Below are 11,597 nucleotides of genomic sequence, written 5' to 3' on the forward strand. Positions count from 1 at the left end.
TGATGACGCTGCTGCCTAGCATCCTTAGTGCTACCCTTCAAACTCCCCGTCAGCTTACTCCTCTACCTACTAAATGACAATCATGATTAACTTGCTACCCTCTTAAAACGTGAGTTTGACTTAGAACTGTCATGAGTTATGCTCCCCAGAACCAGAAATTTTACAGCGAAGCTGTCAGCCTCTCGGTGGTCGGCATTTTTTGTGTCCGTCTGTGAGCAGAGCAACCATCATCAGCAATGGCTCATACCCCCTAAGCAAGCAAAAATGCAGTGGCTCGTCTCCCTTGTAATGCAGAGGCTACAAGCACTCAGCAAAGTGAAGCGAACAGTGCATAGCTTCATTGGACTCATACGTACAATTAAGTACAGAACAGCTTACATTTCAATAAATAACAAGCTCAAGACAAGTGTCTATCATCATCAGCAAAGGCTCATACCCCGGTAAGCAATGGCTCATACCACTGTAAGGCAGAGGCCACAAGTGCTCAGCAAAGTGAAGCGAATAGTGCATACATTCATTGGAATCACCCATACAACACACAGAATGGCATACATTTAAATGAAGAACAAGCTCAAAACAAGCATCCAAACCATAAATTAAACATTGCATACGCCCCTCAGCAGTTGTAGTGGTGGTTTTGCAACAGCTTATCTGGACATCCACTTTTGCAGGGCCAGGATGGCGAGTCAGTTTTTTATGGACCTCCAGCAAACCTGTCCCATAGCCCTTGAAGAAACCAATGACTCTGGCTGGTCTACATCGATCATCACAATCTGAGGCAGAAGGCAAGAGAGCCCCGATAAGGGGTCTCGCATAATACCCATCATACTAATGGGGCACACAGTGCACTGCAGACAGTAGTGCATTTGTCACTCAAGCACAATGAGAAACAACTTTAACAAGAGAGAGGGAGAGAAAGGTAAAAGTAAAAGAACAAATGCAGGGATGTTAACCAGAACAAAAAATCCACTTTGCTACCAGACATAGGGGATGCGGAAGCGGAAACGTACAGAGGAAAGAAAGATAGACCGAGAGACATGTGTGTATGATCACAGTCAGTCACAATCACTACAAATGACTACAGCACACATTGTCCTTAAGAATTGCAACAATGCTTTCATGGCCATGACCACGTATCAGGCCAACATATTAAAACGATTTCTTTTGACACCGACAAGGGTCTCCTCGTGGCCCCAGTTTTTACAGACTGTGTTGTAATCCATGCTAATACGGTCCAGGCAAAATATTTTGTTAAGGCTATCATTACAGCCATGGCTGCTGGAAATTCAGCAGACAATTCTGGGAGATGAGCTCAGCACTCTCACTAGTACCAAAACTTATTTGTGACTCTTCAAGTACATCCCACCTGAACAATTGGAGCTACTTCATGTGCCACTGACAACTTGTCTTGAAAAGCCTAAACGGGCTGGTATAGATGTCGAAGTGTAGTTATTCATTTAAAGGGACACAAAAGTGAAACTTTGAGTGATTTGAAAACTTTATTTTTATTAACTTTGTAATGATAGTTTGATTAGTAAAGGAGAAAATAAAGTGCAAAGTTCCATTTCCTGAATTTACTTTATTTCCTGTAATCCTACATGCAAACCACTTTTAACTGTAAACAATAAACTAATCCCCAGCAGATGCCATCAAAATCAATGACGTCATGGTGAGATGGTGTTGGAACTTCAAGGCAGCGTTGCACCCCGTTTTTCGCTATTCCTGTCTTACCAAGCCTCACCTCATGGTGGGAGTGGCTCTTTTTTGGTATTTTAGATTGTTGTTTTACTAATACAGGTGAAATCCTTCTTGTCTTTTGTTTTTCTTTAAATCCTTGCTTTATAGTTTCTGGCTATTTCACTTGCCTGATTTACGTTTTGTCGCAAACCACTTTTGACTTGAGCCAGTGCGGGTTGTAAGGTGATAGCATTATACAACACACTCACTGGCATTTATTGATGGTGTTGATGCAAAATACAGTGAGCTGATCCTGGAGGCAGCGTAGTCGAAGACGTTAGAAGTGCTAGCACCTATTTTTCTTTTCCTACATAAGCAGGGTTTGTACACCTCGTTGGAAATATCTGAATTTGAAAAATCGATTTAAGGGCCCTTAGATCTACTTGAAATCAAATGCGTTTCTTGAATTCCTTGAAAACTGTGGTCGTGGGCGATTTTTGAACATTAAAGTAACGAACTCTTCATCGGTGCTATGCCATAGATATGCGCTGTCTATCGGGAAATTAACACAGATATTTTCTTTTCAGAGTGCCGCAAAGCGGTGAAACGTGTCGTGTCCACAGCCACCAGCAAAAGGCTTGTTAATGCAATTAGCATTCTTATAGGATACTTCACGCACCTTCCAGTGCCTAACTATGGGTGGCAAATCCAAAAATTGTTGGTAGGTGAGCAGACAATTCTAGTGTTTTATACTTTCAAACTGAGGAAGATCTGCTGAAGATCTGCTAACTTTCGCAGTGATGGCTATGCAACAATTACTACTAGATAGCAACAACAGTGACTCTTGTTGTATGCCGATACAGTGCAACATGGACAGTTCACTCCTTCTTTCCTCTCTTTTGCTCCGTCCTCTCTTACTCTCTTTGCTCCTTCCTAGCTGTTAATTCTTCTCTGTACGATTTCATAGCTGTTTCTGAGACTTGGTTGAAACCAGGCGAAGTTCAAGATATCCCAGGCTATTCATTCTTTTATATGCCTCAGCAGTCTTGTGCTTGAGGCAGTGGTGTTGGTCTATTCACGCTGACTTACTAAAAGATGACAGCAATGAATACTTTCTCCTTATTAGCTCTTATGGTTTTCATTACGAGTCCCATTACGAGTCTCACCAGGGTCATTGCTTCTTCATCAATATCAATCGACCATATAGTTCTGTGCAATTTCAACACAATGTGCATTTTCCCCCAACTGGTGTTAAGAAAGCTTTAAATCCTGTCATCACGGTATACCACTTAAGAAATTAGAATGCTATAGCTTCGGTGGGGGATGCCTTAAATTTTTTTGAAGCTACCTTACGGACAGACAACAAACAGTTTGGTTTTTCAATACTAATTCAGATTTTTTTCCCACTTACCTTAGGTGTCCCCAAGGATCAGTGTTGGGACCTATTTTACTTTCATTGTACGCAAATGACTTTCCATTAATGCTACATATATTTTCACTCCTGTCATGTATGTAAATGACACTGCTCTCATTCGTGCACATCGATCCATGGACAACATTTTCCGTGCAGCTAACAGAAAAATGAAGCTAAATTGTGATTGGTTTCATGCCAGTAAACTGCTCCTAGACGTTAAGAAGGCAAAATGTATGGTGATTCATTGTTCCCATAAAGATAGCTATATCATTGAACTTTTGTGTGCCTCAGGCTGAAGGAGAACCTATAGAAAGAGTCAGTAACCTAATATATTTAGGTGTTGCATTAGATTGTCACTTCAACTGGAAAATACATATTGACTGTCTGTGCAAAAAGCTCGGCACGGTCTGCTTTACGGTTTTCAAATGTTGCCATTTCTTTGATGTAGCAACATTGAGAACAATCTATTTTGCCCTATTTCATTGTCAACCATCTTACTGTACAGAATCTTGGGGTCATACACACGATTCTTACATAAAACCACTTGTAGTCCTGCAAAAACGTGCAACCCATTACATGTCAAACTCAAATTATGCGACCTCTACTAAACCCCTCTTTTCTAAAATACCAAATCGTGTCCCCTACAGCTGCTAATAAATTACAAAACTACAATGATGGTGCCTATATCTCGTTAACTAGCAATGTCCCCTTTCACTGTTCGGTTTTTATGCCCTGTCATTTCGAAACAAGAGGCTATGAATGTAGTAACTGCTTGAAGCCACTAGTAAAAAATGTGCATGGAAAAAAATTGCCTTCTAGTGTTGGTTGGTCTCCCTGGGACAATCTTTGTGTTCGGCTAAAGCAACATAAACCTTTTCTTGCGATGCTTAAACATTATTGCAAAAAACTTATTAGTTGTTGAAACTCTTTTGTATGCTAATATGCATAAAGGTGGCCCCTGCCTGTATGCTTATGCATGTATTGCTGCTTCTATTTCTGCATGGGCCCTTACTAGCATGATGCTAAGGATCCAGATGCTTCTCAACATGTTTCTTTAATTGTTGACCTTACTTTGTCTAATAAAAATTCAAATTCAGATCTATCTTTCCCTCTGTTTTCGCACCAACTTATGTCACTGGGTAGTCTATGGTCTAATTGGTACAGCATCCGGCTGCTGTTCTGAGAGAACCAAGTTCGAAACTAACCATCGTACCAACTTGGGTTCAATGACCCTCTATGGTGCCACTTTGGCTCATTATGCATGTGGCACTGGGGATGTGAGCATGTGGCACTGGGAAGGCACCATTCCTTAAAGCCAAAAAAAATTTTTAAGCATTTCTGTGGTACTGAGTGGAATCGAACTTGCATCATATATATATTATTCAAAAGACGATGCGTTTACATACACACCACGCATGGACTTCACGGCAATGCTGGTAGATGGCACAGCATGTTTCGTGGGAAGCACCAGACAGGATCCCCGTTGCATGCATGACTCATAGATGACATTTTTGGTGCTGGCAATACGATGTGTCGCTACACTGCTTCAGTGCGCATTGCATTAACATCGACATTAACAGGGAGATGAGTCTGGCCGAAATCCTTAAATTTACCATTGCCACTATGGAGCCAGACAAAGCCAGATCAAGCGACCAAGCATTATCACTGTTTTTTTTATTTTGTTAATTGGCTTGGTTGGTTCACAGTGCAGTCATCACCGCTCCAGTTTTAAAGTCCCAGACTTTGTAAATGCGTGGTGGAAAATAAGCTTCAGCAATTTACCTTTAGCCCGACAAGTATCTTTGGTTGAGGCCTTAGACTACTAGCCATCAACTGAACTATGTGTCCAACTCAGCAGCTGCTTGGCTGCAAGAAATTGCAGCTGAGACAAGAAGGAGATTTCACTATTTTCCAGTGTACGTATGAATAAGATTTGTTTTCCCCTTCCTTGAGTTTTGGCCTTTGGCATCCCTGAAATTGTTGATTAGCCCCTTGAATTTTCATTGGGATGTCATGTATGAGCCCTGTGCAAGTTTCTTTTCTTGCCTGTACAACTATGTACATATATCGTGCATAAGTTACTGTATTGCATCTACAGTGTGCCTTATTCATAAAGTGTACTATGTTCTCGTATCTACACTGCACCTGGGCGTTGAGCATTGTAGGGATGAAAGGGCCTATGCTATGCAGACGTATCCCCCTTCAGCCTTGCCATTCGAGCCCTGCTCTGTGTCTAAACCAATGTTCGATACACACTCCTCCCCCCACCCACCCTTAAGTGATCAGTAACAATGAGCACCATGATCAAGTTCCACATGTGCAAACAGTCAAACCCCCCAAGTTATGAACAGAAAAAGATTGCTCAGAGTACATATGGATCAGGTTGTGCCTATTCATGGCCACCTATGCCAGGACACTCATACGGAACTTTTTAGCTTCCTCATAAGTCATTTTCTAGCGGAGCAACGTTGCTGCATAGGTCGGCATACTCTTTCACCAGTACAGCAACTCATGCTCACTTCATAATAATTTCACTGTTGTGACATAGAGTATTAGTGAGTGATGACAGGTGTCAGTGGGTGCGAGTCTGAACGGTAGTGTGCGTTGGCGAGTTTGAGTGGACATGAATGTGGACAGGAATGAGTGCCTTGATGTCTGTATGAACAAGTGTCAGCAACGGTGACTGAGCGAGTATGAACATGAGTACCCGCCGTGGTTGCTCAGTGGCTATGGTGTTAGGCTGCTAAGCACGAGGTCGCGGGATCGAATCCCGGCCACGGCGGCCGCATTTCGATGGGGGCGAAATGCGAAAACACCCGTGTACTTAGATTTAGGTGCACGTTAAAGAACCCCAGGTGGTCGAAATTTCCGGAGTCCTCCACTACGGCGTGCCTCATAATCAGAAAGTGGTTTTGGCACGTAAAACCCCATAATTTAATTTTTTTTAAATTATGAACATGAGTGACTGTTGGTGAGTGTGAGTGGATGTAGTAGAAGAATAGCATTGTGGTGAGTTGGTCTAAGTTGGCCAGTTGGTCAAACTGGTGAGTGCTTCGCGCAGCAAAAATGATGCCCTGGACGTGAGTACGTATGTGTCAGTGCCAGTGATTGGTGGTAGGTGTGAGTGGCTGCCAGCAAGTGTGAGCGGAAGTGAGCATGAATGCAAGTGTGTTAGTAAGTATGAGGGGGTGTGAGTAAGAATGCGAGTGCACGTGAGTGAGCGAGTATATAGCCTGCAAAAATATGGATGAGTCGGTGCGAAGGAGTGTCAGCTTATTTTGCCGACCTATGCATTCTTGAGACCATAGTCTCTGCGGCTTACCACAAAAAGCTCCGACATCTTTTAATCAGGCACTTTTCTTTTTATAACGCAGTGCAATTCAGTTTTTCTAGTTTTGCACTTACCAGAATTTTTTCTTTGTTTGCTGGTATGATTCTCAGTATTATTCCCTTGTTTTGACTGCTTTGTGTTGGTTTGTTGACTTATGACAAGTAAATTTTCTTTTTCTTTGGGAGTCGGGAGGGGGGTGAATGTTGGCTGTAATATGCTATGCATTAAATAGTACTTTCTTGTGGACTAGCTGGTTCATACTTGAATTATTAACGTGCTGCGCAGGATGTACAAGGAAAAGGAAAGAGCACAGGACAGTGCAAAGCCCAGCTACGATAGCCAGCAAGAAACGTGGTGATCTGTGACAACAGAAAAAGGTCGGCCGAACAGGCGGGGGAGGAAGTGTGTCATGCCCCTGTACTTTATATTGGTAACAATTTTTCTCTTTCATTCTTTCGGTAGTTGAGCTGTCGTGTCCCCTTTTCCTTTTCTTGTGCTTCTTGCACAGCATGTTAATAATTCAACTATGCATGAAGCCTGCATACTTTCGTCTTTTATTTCATGTTATTCTTAATATAGTTTCTGTCTCACTGAAAGCACTTGTTTGTAATATGTTTAAACAAACTTTATTTACACCTGTTGCTAGCCTCACATATGCTGTATGTTAAAGCGTCCTTATTTTTTCTATGTAGCGTCTCATATTTAGTGCTATCATGCCTAATTTTTATATGTTGGTCATCTGCATTACTCTGCATCCCTTCGTTATGCAATGCCTTTTGGGGTATGCAAGGTATTTGAAGAAATAAATCTGTCACGTACAACAAGGCTTGAGTTGACGTTTCTTAGTGGATATTTAGATTGCTGTTCAGGTCAGATGTTTTCTGAGCCTTTCTTTGTAAACCCGGATCATACCATCATGCAATCACCAGATATCTCAGTCTCCTCAAATGTTCTGGAGGAGTGTCTCTACGAGTGTGAAGGCATTGTGTCACTCCGTCACTTTCTGTGGTACCATAATTTCTTTGAACTGACCTACAACGAACAAACATAATTTATTTGAATTGACCTTCAACAAACACTTAGCACGAAGTGTGAAATGTCTCTGAAACTGTCACTTTCGCAGTTGTTTCATTACATACTGCCTGTGAATGCACAAAATATGTAGTCGCGTCAGCGGAGAAAGGTGCACAGGAATTCTGACTTGCCCGACAATGCTGCCCATCTAATGCCGTGGCAACTCTCCGCTGCACATAACTAGCAAAGAATTCAATACATAATACAGCATTCTACACACCGACACCTGACATGCGTTATGATGACGACACGTTTTGTAGTGAAATGGGCGCTGTTCTTTTCCATGTGTACCTCATTTTCACATCTTACCTTGTCTACAACTCCAGCGCCATTATTTAGTGCTAACAGAGAAGAACCATTACAAAGGCATGCAGGAGAGGGGAGGCAAGTGGAGGGAAAATGTGCAGTAGAAGGCTCTGTGCATCCTCTCACCGAGATGTTACATGGATGTGCTGAGGGCATCAGATAAACAAGCTGGCACTCTTGCCTGTCGTGCTGCGTAGCTTCGTTTATTTGTGCCACTGTTCATCACTTTTTTCCAAGTGTAGCCAAGCAAGAACTTGACAGAAACAGGATGGCTATGCACTTGGCTGAATGAAAGCCATGGCCCTGAAGTCAGTGGCTTTAGTTTCATTGAGCAATTTAAATGCTGCATGTCAAAAGAGTCCTCTTAGGAAGTTTGGAATTAAATATAGTCTATTCGATGTCCAATGGCACTATACCACCATAAAGCACTGCTTAGCATGCATACTGACCAGCCACATTAATGTGTGGTTTCTGAGGAAAAACACGTCTTCCTCCTTGCATGTGCCTTAGGCCTTCTGGAAAAGAGCCCATATTTTGATGATGCAAGTATCTGGCTTTCTTGCACAAATCTCAGGCTACGTCCAAACATGTTTTTGCCATGCTGAATTTCTGCGTGGTACAGTAAAGGCTTTGAAGATAGTCAATTTGCTCTGCTTGCAGACAATGAGGCACAAGGCTTTAATTTCGAAATTTCAGTGATGAGCTTTGTTTTGCAAAATGGTAGCTACCTTGAGTGTCAGCACGAATGTCGCCTACGGGTGTTAAACATGGCCAACCCAGACTGTAGAGAACAATCACTTGGCACTGGTGATACTTGCAGGAGGAGAGACTAGTATTTGCAGAAATTAATTGATAGAAAGGGAGACCTCGCATGTCAGACTTGAGTGCTTCAATGGCAGTAGTAGAAACTTCCCAGTCTACCCTGTTTCATTTCTCTCATGATGACCATGGTTCAGCTTGCAGTGATAAACAGTGGTAGAACAAACAATGCCACTGGAGTCAATGTTTCAACAAGGGGACTTGTCTTTGGCTTGTATTGGTGGAGTGACATGCCCTGTCAAAGGCAAGACCCTTTGTGAAAACAGTGGCTTCAGCAACATTGTTTGTTCTACCACTGTTCATCACTGCAAGCCTCCATCTTTTCGTGATCTTCTTTCTCGTTCGCAGTTCAGCCTGAGTTCATTTTATTATTGCGACACTTTTATTATTGTGATGCTGGTTCCCATGAACTTGCATATTGCTCAGCAGTAGTTGTCACAGGCTCTGCATTGTCCTCATTTGTGGTAAAGCGAGAGGGTACAGAAAGGAATAGTTTGTAGGAACTTGTGCTTTTAGTTTAAATTTGGTTTTATCTGCTTAGCACCTAACTGCACAATTGAGCATACACTGATAACCTGTAGTAACTTCCTGCATCTAACGTTGGGAAGTTGAATCTGCGTGTTTGCCTCTTATTTATATTTGGAGCTGCACTTCAGTTTCCAGTTCATCTACCAGATAGGTGGCTTGCTTGTAGAACTGCGAAAATAGTTCTTAGGCGTCCACTCTTTTGCCGGCAGGAAAGGTGCATGTATGCCAACACCCTTCTAGCCCTTGTGGACGTCAGTGCACTACTTCTGAAAGAGGTGCCTCTAAAGGATGACTAAGCGCCACCTAGTCTGCCAAGCAAACAATTGCTACCAGGAACTTGCCATCACTGAATGTAGCACAAGGTGTCTTTGCTTTCGCAGAGCTCTGTATCTCTCTTTGGTTCGCAATAATACAGAGCGTTTCACAAACTGCAAAGTAACATTGAAACCAGATAATGTTGTCATGCCACTCAACCCACCTTGTCTCGCAAAGGCTCCAAAGTTAACCAACAAGAATCCTCTACTAGTGCATTTTTGGCACTACTTTATTTTGGTGACACAGTGAAGAAAGAAATCACTTCCTTCATAATGCTAACAGCGTTTGTGACAGCTTGAAGTCTTGGGGGCTTCGCCAAAGACAAGTTGAGTGTATGGGTGAAGCAGAGGTACTGAACCACACTTGGCACGTAGTGCTTGATTTCAGATGCTGCACCAAACATCGGATACCATAATGTTACATTACAGCCATCACTAGTTATGCCGATAAGACCTGAAGCCTTCAGTGTTATGTGCAACTCGTTCTCCGAGTACAGCCCCTGTCAAGATGATCTCACTGACACTTATAATGATGCCAGGCATTACCACTACTATGGTCCATAAACTGTGCAGCCTTCTTGTACCACATTACATTACTGTGGACATATTGCAAGCCCAGTCTTAGCTGCATTATGCGAGCTGCATTAGTGAACTGCATTTCACTGAATGTAACATTGTAATGCTTAAAAAAAATGACACTGCACGGATTGCACACAAGGGCACGAGAGGGTGGCGACACTGACAAGCGCAACACTAATAAACGTAAAACGGACAAGCGTGCATGATCCCCCGTGTTACCGTCTCTTGCCCTTGTCTGGGTTTTGTGCAGTATCTATTTCCTAAGCATTATGAGCCAACTAGCCCCAAGTTTTATTGCAACACTGTAAATTCCAGATTCTTGAACGAGCCTACCATGAACTCTGTCCCCACAGCCTCTTGTCAATTTATTGTGCTATAGGTCAATTGTTTTTCTAGTGTATATTTTGTTTTAGCTGATGTGGTAGCAAGATTTTTCTGAGGTTCTGTAGCTACACTGGAGTCCCGAATGCCCAAGGGTTCCCAAAAAATTGCCCTCACACAAGGTTAATAAGGCTCCTTTTATGCAATCCAGACGCATTCAATTCTCTGTCAGTGAACCAGTATGCCTTGGCATCCTGGAAAAATTATGAATTTTATGTCAGGTTCCAGGCGGCTTCAGTTGTCACTGTGAAGTCGTCAAGCAGAGATTTGATTGAAATATCTTTTTTTACATGCACTTGCACAAGCAAGAATGTTCTTTTCAGTTTTAACTGCTGCTTTCTTGCGGTCCATCTTAACCCTGTAGCCTCGCTATTTTTTTAGAGGCTTTGTCACGGGTTTCTGCAGCTGAACGTCTTCTAGAAGCTTCCTATGATGCTACAGCATACAGTATTTTCAATACAGAACATTTTCAGAGTTTGACAAGACAAGCCACATAAGTTTATCTGGATGTGAGGGGCACACATATTTTTCGAAGACAGAGTGAGGCAAGCTTGTCGCTGTATTTACGACTGCTAGTTTGCAACCACCTTTATGTTTGTACCAGCACTCAGAGCTACAAACTGAGCCATGTACAGCGTGCTGTTGCCAGAATTCTATGCATGATGTGGGAATTTGGTGAGTGAAAGCAGCGACGGGGCCAGAGGAGGTTGTGTTGCAAAGGCAGGTTGGCTGACGTCATGCTCGTTCCCAAGTTTTTTTCCTCCATGTTTTAAGTCCATGCCAATTCCAAAGCTGAGAGCAATGGTGGGCGTAGCATGGCGAGCATTCTTCTGCATGGGCCTGGCGGCACAGCTAAGATCGCTAGCACAACTTTGAGCTCTGTAGGAATAATGAAAACGGAAGTCACGAGGGCAAGGCAAATAAGTTCTAGTAAATAACGTAGTTTGTGCAGAAGCAGCATTTGATTCCTGAAGGTTTTTTTGTGTGTGTGTGCAAAGTGCATGTATTTAAAATTTTAAATGTCTCTTTCATGCACGAACTGGACAAGACCATTTCCGTGATGCCCCAACTTTAGTGAGATGTACAGTGGCCAATCAAAGATAGGACGGGCCAAGCATGACAAGATAGCTTGGGCTAAGTGTATGGGCATTGACATCAGCCTTTTGTTGTGCCA

This window comes from Dermacentor andersoni, chromosome 11 (genome assembly GCF_023375885.2).
Source record: "Dermacentor andersoni chromosome 11, qqDerAnde1_hic_scaffold, whole genome shotgun sequence".
In the NCBI taxonomy this organism is placed as follows: Eukaryota; Metazoa; Arthropoda; class Arachnida; order Ixodida; family Ixodidae; genus Dermacentor; species Dermacentor andersoni.